Below are 11551 nucleotides of genomic sequence, written 5' to 3'. Positions count from 1 at the left end.
CACTCCCACGTCCTCCACCCCTACCAGACAACCCACGTCCTCCACCCCTACCAGACACTCCCACGTCCTCCACCCCTACCAGACACTCCCACGTCCTCCACCCCTACCAGACACTCCCACGTCCTCCACCCCTACCAGACACTAGTCTACACCCATTCAGCATGTCTCAGAGTGAGACCATGGGGGTAAAAAAAAATAGGCATTTTGGGGCAAAAATGAGTAAAATAGATATTGAAAGTTCTGGATGAGAGTGGTAAAAGGATAATGACATTAGAACCTTCAAAGAGTAACATCATTTAGTTTTACTTTATGATTTTCCAACATTCTACTTTTGCAGTGGCTTACGTTGCTAATTTCTGCACATATTTCTAAAAGCATATTGTTAGTAACAGTATGTTATTGTTAGAAAACAACACACAGCAGCAGAGACGGTCAAGTGGCAAAGTGTGCCTGTTTTACAACCGGGACACAGCGCCTACTGCTGGACAAAATCAGTACAAACGTACAGCGCCTAGTTATTCCCACGCGGTCTCCATTCCAAGTACGAACCAGCCCCGACCCTGCTAAACTATATGAGTTTATTATGGTAAAATATATAAAGTTACTTTTTTTAAACTGAGTCTCAAAAGCATGTAAATTGAACCAAACATAGCAGCCTACAATTTTCATTAATTAAGCCAAAATCAGTTGTATTTAACAGTAGAAAACAGCACATGAATCGGACACAGCACCGACCAAATAGAAGGACATCGACAAGCTCTGTTGATTGTTGGTCCTCTAAACAGCAGAGCTACTACAAAAAAAACTAAGATCACGAAGAGGCTGACAATTTCAGCACGCAAATCAGAATCCCCAACTAACAAAGAAACAACCTGCAAGTAACCTACACATGAACATGTCAAAGATCCCTTTACTTCAAATCAACTGAATCCATAGTAGAGACAACATTACTTTCACAGTGAAATCAGGGGAGAGCGCGAACGCAGTCCCCCACTACCAGAAATTATGCAATCGAGATTTCCACATTTGAGAAATTCGCAGGGGTCAGCACAGCCGGAGTGCAATGGCTGAGCCTCGCCCTGGGTGAACCGCCTTCTTGATCACGGTGTCTCCCTTGCCAGGTAAGTATGAGTTGTACATGAGTAATGTGGGATAGTGATTCCCGTGCAAACGTTTTAGCCTAATGGTTATAGCACCACGGCTATTGAGGAAAAAAGCAAATAATTTAAATTAACGTTCAGTGTTATTTTGTCTGCTAGTAGATGGAGAGGTGAAAACACGTTTGAACTGTTATTTTACTCGTAAAATATGAGTTTTTCCATTTTCCCAGGATGCAATTCTGCATAAATTAGCATAACAAAAACATTTATATTAAACGTGTCTGATAGCTGAAACTATAATGAATAAATGAATAATGAATAAATAAATGCCCCTGAGTACATCCAAAAATATTCTGAAACACACATAAAGCCAAGTGAATGGAATTTGTGATTTTATTTAGCCTTTCTCGTCTCGTGGTTAAAAACCAGACTGCAATTCAACTATAGACCACTAGTGGCCACCCTCCCCAGTCCCACACAGCCACCCATGCAGGCACATTGAAACAGGGAGCGCTGATACAGTTAGTTTCTACTCTTTCTTGTGGTGTAAATGTCGAGTGCGTCAAATCCCTGACTAAGCTTTAGCGTACTTATAGATTGATCTGAAAGTCAATGTATCCTATTGAACCCATGTCAGCCATTACTGGGGTGTGTTTGACAGGTCATTTTCAAAAATGGCTGCAGTCCGTAACGTTAAGAAACGACAGACACAAGCAAAAGTATAAAAGAGTAGCATGAGTAAATTTCTAGCAATCCAAATGAGATTTAAGTCAAGTGGATTTTGTTTTGGGCATGTGCGTTGCTAGAGCAACTCCTAGAACAAGGATAGGGGAGAGAGAGAGAGAGAGAGAGAGAGAGAGAATTTAATTCTGCATGCAGAATTCTGCAAAAATATCCCTTGTGTACAACGTAGAACACCAAATAATGCATGCAGAGCAGAATTAGGCCGATGCCCACTAATAATCAAAATCCAGAAAAGAGACGTTAAATTCTACAACCATCTAAAAGGAAGCGATTTCCAAACCTTCCATAACAAAGCCATTACCTACAGAGAGATGAACCTGGAGAAGAGTCCCCTAACCTAAGCAAGCTGCTCATGGGGCTCTGTACACAAACACACCCTACAGAGCCCCAGGACAGCAGCACAATTAGACCCAACTAAATCATGAGAAAACAAAAAGATAACTAACTACTTGACACATTGGAAAGAATTAACAAAAAAACAGAGCAAACTAGAATGCTATTTGGCCCAAAACAGAGAGTGCACCGTGGCAGAATACCTGACCACCGTGACTGACCCAAACTTAAGGAACGCTTTGACTATGTACAGACTTAGTGAGCATAGCCTTGCTATTGAGAAAGGCCGCCGTAGACAGACATGGCTCTCAAGAGAAGACAGGCTGTGCTCACTGCCCATGTAACAGTACTCGTCTTGCGTTGTGTACAATCAGTCATCGACACGGAACTCCAACATGTAGCACCAGTCATGTAGCTTTATTCTGATAAGAACGACACAAAATTGCACGTCATGCAATGCACGTCTCACCATCCAACTCTGCACTCACGCACGCTGGTTTGGTGCTTGTTCACTGGGACAGTTACCAAAATAATACAATTACAATATACAATATAATATATTTAACAATGTACCTGATAAGAACGACACAAAATTGCACGTCATGCAATGCACGTCTCACCATCCAACTCTGCACTCACGCACTGTACAAAATATATGAACCCCCCCACCAGACATAGTAAGTTGCTAGCTAATACTGGCGGGAATTCTCTACAACAAAATGCACAACAAATATTCTCCAAAAGCCGCTGCATCTTATCGAATAACATTTACAAACAATTTGATATAAATTGTACATTTAAATTATCACTTGAGAGTATAAAAATCACTTTTGATGTACATTGCTTTGCAACCAACAACTTACCGCTGGTTTGGTGCTTGTTCACTGGGACGATTCTAACTGGAACATCCCCCCTCGTAAGCAAGCTACGCAAACCAGCCAATAAGATGCCATGTTGAGTAGGTGAAGGCAAAACAAACTCAAACCAAAAACCCATTGGCTTAACAATAAAGTGGCAAGTGGAATCACCAATATAACCCTGTTACACCCACAAAATGAGGTGGAAAATGAGCTGCACTTCCTAACCTCCTGCCCAATGTATGACCATATTAGAGAGACATATTTCCCTCAGATTACACAGATCCACAAATAATTCGAAAACAAATCCAATTTTGATAAACTCCCATATCTACTGGGTGAAATACCACAGTATGCCATCACAGCAGCAAGATTTGTGACCTGTTGCCACAAGAAAAGAGCAACCAGTGAACAAACACCATTGTAAATACAACCCATATTTATGCTTATTTATTTTCCCTTGTGTACTTTAACCATTTGTACATTGTTACAACACTGTATATATATAATATGACATTTGTAATGTCTTTATTGTTTTGAAACTTCTGTATGTGTAATGTTTTCTTTACATTTTTATTGTTTATTTCACTTTTGTATATTATCTACCTCACTTGCTTTGGCAATGTTAACACGTTTCCCATGCCAATAAAGCCCAGTGAATTTAATTTAATTGAGAGAGAGAGAGAGGGGGATAGAGAGAGAGAGAGGGATAGAGAGGGGGGGGGGGGGGGTAGAGAGAGAGAGAGAGAGAGAGAGAGAGAGAGATAGCGTGATAGAGATAGAGAGAGAGAGAGAGTTTCAAGTTAATGTCCTGTGCACAAGTACAGTACAATGCCTTTCTTGCAAGCTCTAAACCCAACAATGCAAAAATAGAGGGATAGAGAGAGAGAGGGGGATAGAGCGAGAGAGAGAGATAGAGAGATATAGATATAGAGAGATAGAGAGAAATGGAGTTTCAAGTTAATGTCCCGTGCACAAGTACAGTACAATGCCTTTCTTGCAAGCTCTAAACCCAACAATGCAATAATTAATCAATAACAATGTAATACTAAAAATTACATAAGGTAGAGCAAAAACACAAATAAAAACAAGAAACAAGCTTGTACACAGCTATGATAATAACACACGTGAATTAACTTGGTATATAGTGCGGTCGGTTTTTAGCATCAGAAACTCCAGGTCGGGTGAACAAGAGCTCAAGATGTTTTCAACTTCGGTAAACCAGGAGTTAGTTGTTAAATGAGGAAGCATATACACCTCCCCCTGCTCTTACCAGAAGCACCCGTTCGAAAGCTACAGAAAACTGAAAAACTGTCTGGTTGAAAAACAAAGACATTCCCTAAAGTTCCTCTGTGATTCAAGTCTTTCTCGGAGTTCACAATGTTTATTTGACAAAACAACACACAGCAGCAGAGACGGTAGACCATCTGGCAGAAGTGTGCCTGTTTACAACGGGGACACAGCGCCTCCTACTGGACAAAATCAGTAAACGTTTACAGCGCCTATTATTCCCACGCGGTCTCCAATCCAAGTACTAACCAGTCGCGGCCCTGCTAAACTTTATGAGTTTATTACGGTAAAGTATATAAAGTTACTGAGTCTCAAAAGCAAGTAAATTGAACCAAATATAGCAGCATACCTTTTTCATTAATTATGCTAAAATTGCCAATTGACAAACAGTTCTATTTTCCACATATTCCTAACATTAGAAAACAACACATGAATCGGATACAGCACCGACCAAAGCGATGGACATGGATAAACTCTGTTGATTTTAGGATCTGTAAACAGCAGACCTACCTACTACAAATATAACCACCAAATAAATGATAAAAATAAGCGTGATATCTACAATGCCTCGTTTACTTAAAATGCTTCGTTCACTTTAAAAAAAAAAAAGGATGAATGAATGAGTCGCACCGGAGGGTTTACTTTCACAGTGAAATCAGGGGAGAGCGCGAACGCAGTCCCCCACTACCAGAAATTATGCAATCGAGATTTCCACATTTGAGAAATTCGCAGGGGTCAGCACAGCCGGAGTGCAATGGCTGAGCCTCGCCCTGGGTGAACCGCCTTCTTGATCACGGTGTCTCCCTTGCCAGGTAAGTATGAGTTGTACATGAGTAATGTGGGATAGTGATTCCCGTGCAAAGGTTTTAGCCTAATGGTTTTAGCACCACGGCTATTGAGAAAAAAAGCAAATAATTTAAATGAACGTTCAGTGTTATTTTGTCTGCTAGTAGATGGAAAGGTGAAAACACATTTGAACTGTTATTTTACTCGTAAAAGTGTTTCGACATTTTCCCACGATGCAATTCTGTAGAAATTAGCATAACAAAAACATTTGTATTAAACGTGTCTGATAGCTGAAACCATAACAAATTATTAGAAATGTCCGAAACTGCTCTGAAACACACATAAAGCCAAGTGAATGGAATTTGTGATTTTATTTAGCCTTTCTCGTCTCGTGGTTCTTTTTGTCTTCCAGAGAAAAGCCAGACTGCAATTCTACTATAGACCACTAGTGGCCACCCATGCAGGCACATTGAAACAGGGAGCGCTGATACAGTTAGAATAACATTATTATATATTATATTAGTATTGTATTACAACCACACCACCTCTTAATTAACAAATTAATAAACTGAAAGAATGTTACTGTTATAAATAAAAGTCAGTTGCTCCCTGATAATACAAGAGAAGTGTACAGCCTGCTGGGAAAAAACGAATGAGTATCTAGCAAGAGTCATCGAAATTGTTAATTAAAAGGTTTAAAAACAATTCTGATAAATGCAACAGTTGGACAATGGATGAAGATACTCCTAACGTTTTACAAGTGGTGGGAAAAGTACCTAATTGTCATACTTGATTAAAAGTAAAGACACCTTAATAGGAAATGACTCAAGTAAAAGTCAGGATTTAAATATACTCAAGTATCAAAAGTAAATGTAATTGCAAAAATGTACTCAACTATCAAAATAATCATTTCAAATTCCTTATATTAAGCTAAACTTAATTTACGGATTGCCTGGGGCACACTCAAACACTCAGACATTATTCAGAAACAAAGCATCTGTGTTTAGTGAGTCCCCCAGATCAGAGGCAGTAGGGATGACCAGGGATGTTCTCTTGTTAAGTGCGTGAATTGGACCATTTCTGTCGATTGGACATTAGCCATCAGGATACTAGGAAGAGGAGGCCTTGTAGCCCGTCTTTTCAGCCTAGCCATCAGGATACTAGGAAGAGGAGGCCGTGTAGCCCGTCTTTTCAGCTAGCCATCAGGATACTAGGAAGAGGAGGCCGTGTAGCCCGTCTTTTCAGCTAGCCATCAGGATACTAGGAAGAGGAGGCCTTGTAGCCCGTCTTTTCAGCCTAGCCATCAGGATACTAGGAAGAGGAGGCCGTGTAGCCCGTCTTTTCAGCTAACCATCAGGATACTAGGAAGAGGAGGCCGTGTAGCCCGTCTTTTCAGCTAGCCATCAGGATACTAGGAAGAGGAGGCCTTGTAGCCCGTCTTTTCAGCTGGCCATCAGGATACCAGGAAGAGGAGGCCATGTATCCCTTCTTCTCAGCCTAGCCATCAGGATACTATGAAGAGGAGGCCGTGTAGCCCGTCTTTTCAGCTAGCCATCAGGATACTAGGAAGAGGAGGCCGTGTAGCCCGTCTTTTCAGTCGGTGTTGCCTTCAGTCATCTTGGCCAGGAGCAACAGGTACGCTAGCTGGTCATGGAACAAAGGAGGGAATGCAGTATTCCATATCTGAGGAGGCTGAGAGAGATATTTGTGTAGCTTCTGATTCATGATCCAGAAGTGTTTATCGGTCGTAGGAGATTATTACACAAACCATCTGAGCAAACAAAGTACTAATGAATGCTTGAGCAAACAAAGTACTAATGAATGCTTGAGCAAACAAAGTACTAATGAATGCTTGAGCAAACAAAGTACTAATGAATGCTTGAGCAAACAAAGTACTAATGAATGCTTGAGCAAACAAAGTACTAATGAATGCTTGAGCAAACAAAGTACTAATGAATGCTTGAGCAAACAAAGTACTAATGAATGCTTGAGCAAACAAAGTACTAATGAATGCTTGAGCAAACAAAGTACTAATGAATGCTTGAGCAAACAAAGTACTAATGAATGCTTTTAATAGCAATAAAAAAGTCAAGTCGAGCAGCAATGAATCCTTCAGAATTAATATGAGGGGTATACTAGTTACCTGGTTTGAGGAGTTAGCAAAGTAAACGATATATACTGTAACTGTTGTTATGGTGAAGTGGAAACATCTAGGAGCAACAACGGCTCAACCGCAAAGTGGTAGGCCACACAAACTCACAGAAAGGGAACGTTGAGTGCTGAAGCGCATAGTGCACACAAATTGTCTCACATCGGTTGCAACACTCACTACGAGTTCCAAACTGCCTCTGGAAGCAAAGTCAGCACAATAACTGTTCGTCAAGAGCTTCATGAAATGGGTTTCCATGGCCGAGCAGCCGCACACAAGCCTAAGATCACCATGCGCAATGCCAAGTGTCTGCTGAAGTGGTGTAAAGCTCGCTGCCATTGGACTCTGGAGCAGTGGAAACACGGTCTCTGGAGGGAAAAATCACGCTTCACCATCTATCATTCTGATGGACTAATCTGGTTTTGACTGATGCTAGGAGAACGCTACGCCCCAATGAATAATACCAACTGTAAAGTTTGGTGGATGAATAATTGGTCTGTGGCTGTTTTTCATGGTTCCCGGCTAGGCCCCTTTAGTTCCAGCCTTATGGATGTGACATTTCTCCACAAAATGTCTCAGAGAATTGGCTCATCAGGCATAAATGAACATTTTAATGTGTATATTTGTAAAAACCTGTCGGGAAGTGTCAACACAAAATTACAATGTTCTAAACAGTGTCACTTTGAAGTAACAGAACAACAAAACGTGTGACGTAAATGGACAGAAATTTTTGGGAGAACGTACACATCAGCAAAAGTCTGTGAATCTCAAATGGTAAAATATGAATAGCCACTTTGAAAGTAAGACTTGTCTACACACTAAAACCACAATGATGAACATATAAAAAATGTGATATATACTTCAGAGAGGAAAATTTACCGTTGTGGATGTGACATCCTCCGTTACGGAAGAGACACTGTGCAAAATGACTGTTTATATATTAAAGATTTATTTACCAAACTTCATAATAATACTTTTGTTGTCATCTGAAAATGCAGTGTACCTCAAAGAAAAACGAAATCACTAGTACCGTGAATAGTTCTTGTATATGCTACCAAACATGAATGCACAAAAGTGCTAAAAAAATGCATTCTTTATTTGAAAAAGTATTTTCATTGCGAATTAGAGTGCTGCATACCTCAACAATTATATGAATATTTGCAATTTCATAACAACACTAGAGGTGACAGGGTCCCAGAAAACAGACAACAAATGACACTGCACAATTTACAATATTTTAGTCATTTCATTCAAGATCATTTGTGACTGTTTTATTTCTAATTTCTAAACTGAGTAACAGAATAAACAAACAGTAACTCAAACTGAATTCAAAGTATTTTTAAACATTTTATAAACTCAGGTTTTGTGTTAATCTCACACATTTTAATCTGCAGCAGAGGCTCTATGAAATGGTACTTCCTCCCTCTGTTGTCCACAAAACAACACAGGGACTGAACAACTTGACCTGCAGCCATCTAGGCCTGGTCGTCCTTGGCTGGCGAGATATACACAAATCCTGTGTGGTCGTCTCTCCTCAAGAACTGCATCAGAGTCGGTCTTTATCTGCTACCAGTCCTACAAACTGCCTGTATATACACGGAGTATACCAAACATTATGAACACCTTCCTAATTGAGTTGAGAAATAAAAGGGGCTGTGTGATAAGCACATCAAAGATTATTAACGATAAGTAATTCTAAAAAAGGCACTTCAACAAGCCCATTTCACACCATAGCCTGCTGAATTTGCAAGATAACTTTTTTTCATTTTGGCACAAATTAAATTGTGCCACTGACTCGCCCATGTATTGACGTTTCAGCATTGTCTCAATGAAGAGTTCGGTGTTCGACTAGCCACGTGCAACATGCATGAGCAGTCACACGCCTGATAAAGTTAGCTGCAGGCGGACAAGCAATATCCGCCTTGGTAGTACGGATGAAGCCTGATCTGGAATTTAAAGCTAACTGAATGAAGCTGGCTAGCTTTATAAAAACCTGAGTAGATCTAGCTTGCTTCGTAGTATAGACGGGTTGGTTGTTTAGCCACAAAACCGACACGTGCGCAACTATGGGGCAAAACAGATGGGTTTTGGCTTTGACAACACGTAAACTATATTTGGTCTCCAAAAAATGTTGAAAACATAAATACATTTGCACAATGAGAACTTGTTGTCTCTCAAATACATATTTACAGTTGTTGGTTAGCTATCTAGCAAATGTTTTTTGCCAAATTAGCAAAGACATGAAATCAGTCAAAACACCTCAAAAACAAGACACGGAATAAATAACAAGTTACAACAAGCTGACACCAGCCACCTACAAGTCCCCACATGGTAGCTTATTGTCATTGTTGTTAGCTATCTGACCGTTCAGAATCCAAACAACGCACACCTTCCGGGACACATCGATGCGTCATGTTTGTGACGTTAAAATCGGCCAACCCATCTATACCAACACAGAGTTTAATGTCTGTGATAGCACACTCTGGCTACACTAACAGGTAGCTAGATAGCTAGCAGTAAGTGGAGTGCACACCTACATTTTCAGTCAAAAAAAGTTTGGGGTTTACCATTCAAATAATTCTCTAAGGTTGTAAAACGCCATATGAATTAAATAATAAATCTTTGAAGCAATTTACCTTTGTAAATAAAGAGAAATCTTCTCGCCTTTATCAGCTGTGCTGTGGGGTACACACTCTTTTCACGTCACTTTGATGAAAAAGCAATTTTCGTAACAATTTAGAAGAGCATTTTCGCTAACCCTAACCCTTTTCCTAATCTTAACCTCAGTCTCCTAACCTGCTACAAAAAAAGTTGCTTCGGTATCGAAGTGGCATGAAAATAACGTTTTCCCCAGAAAACACATTGAGCCGCTTCCGTAAACACTTGGTTTGCGTCCTCTCTTTGGTACTTGGCTCATCGTGCTGTAGTGACTCCTTGTGGCGGGCCGTGCACCTGCAAGCTGACTTCCGGTTGTCAGTTGAGTAGTGTTTCCTCTTTGGAACACACCTTTTGGTGTCACAACCGGTTGTGATTGGGAGTCCCATAGGGCAGAGCACAATTGGCCCAGCGACGTCCGGGTTTGGCCGGTGTAGGCCGTCACTGTAAATAAGAATTTGTTCTTAACTGACTTGCCTAGTTAAATAAAAGGTTAAATTATAAAAAATAAAAACATTAAAATGTACTTGTTACCAGGGTTACACATGTGCTTGTGTCCCAAATGGCACCCTATTCTCTATGGGTCCTGGTCCAATGTAGTGCACTACATAGGGAATAGGGTGCCATTTGGGATGCAATCGCCTAGTTAAGTTTCTTTACTGTTCTACGGTATCTCATCCACTTAATAAGGCTTACATATCTTGCACTACACAACTCATATGTATATTTCTATACTATTCTACTGTATCTTAGTCCGTTTGGCTCTGACATCGTTCGTACATATGTATATAGTCTTAATTCATTCCTACTTAGATTTGTGTTATATGTTGTGTAATTTGTTTGTTTTTACGGCACTGTCGGAGCTAGAAACACGAGCATTTCGCTACACTCGCAATAACATCCGGTAATCACGTGTATGTGACCAATAGCATTTGATTTGAAAAAGGTTAAATAAATAAATATATATTTGTTAGCTGCATACATTCCCTTTGGATGGTATAAATAATATAAAACGACTCATCACCATCTGCCGGCCTTTGGGTAGGCTGGGGGGTTGGGTAGACTACTCCCATATAAATGTGTATCCTCGAGAGAAACTTACCCAAACATTGCATTTCCCGGGCTAGGTCTACTCTTGCCATTCGGTATACTCAGTCTCTACAATAAACTTTTTAATGTACATAAAATACCATATTTGAAGTTTTGTAACTTACTTGGTTCATGATCTTGTGGTAGAATTAACCAGTGCACTCCATCTTTAGCTTTCTCTTTGCAAACTTCGAAATCCACTGCATGTGTAACCGATGTGAAATGGCTAGCTCGTTAGCGGTAGTGCGCGCTAATAGCGTTTCGATCGGTGACGTCACTCGCTCTGAGACCTTGAAGTAGTTGTTCCCCTTGCTCTGCAAGGGCCGTGGCTTTTGTGGAGCGATAGGTAACGATGCTTCGAGAGTGACTGTTGAGAGATGTGTGCAGAGGGTTCCTGGTTCGAGGCCAGGTAGGGGGGGGCGAGGAAAGGGACGGAAGCAAAACAGTTACACATGCTCGAGTTTATTAGTCGCAGTTTATTATCAAAACGGCAGGTTTAGACAATATTCCACAGAAATAATACCATTGTGTAGATGAACGACATCAGC

The 11551-nt window shown here is 40.5% G+C and overlaps 2 non-coding genes across 2 annotated transcripts; both read right to left on the bottom strand.

Moving 5' to 3' along the window:
* Window positions 1-965: 965 nt before the first annotated feature.
* LOC139408090 (U1 spliceosomal RNA) lies at window positions 966-1129 on the bottom strand. The gene has a single exon (XR_011634150.1). It is a non-coding gene; the product is annotated as a U1 spliceosomal RNA (small nuclear RNA).
* Window positions 1130-4980: 3851 nt separating this feature from the next.
* Window positions 4981-5144, bottom strand: LOC139408213 (U1 spliceosomal RNA). Its single transcript, XR_011634263.1, has one exon. It is a non-coding gene; the product is annotated as a U1 spliceosomal RNA (small nuclear RNA).
* Between the last annotated feature and the right edge of the window lie 6407 nt (window positions 5145-11551).

This window comes from Oncorhynchus clarkii, chromosome 4, assembly GCF_045791955.1.
Source record: "Oncorhynchus clarkii lewisi isolate Uvic-CL-2024 chromosome 4, UVic_Ocla_1.0, whole genome shotgun sequence".
Taxonomy (NCBI): domain Eukaryota; kingdom Metazoa; phylum Chordata; class Actinopteri; order Salmoniformes; family Salmonidae; genus Oncorhynchus; species Oncorhynchus clarkii.
The sequence above is the reverse complement of the archived record's forward strand: the minus strand, read 5'-3'. Positions and strand labels throughout refer to the sequence as shown.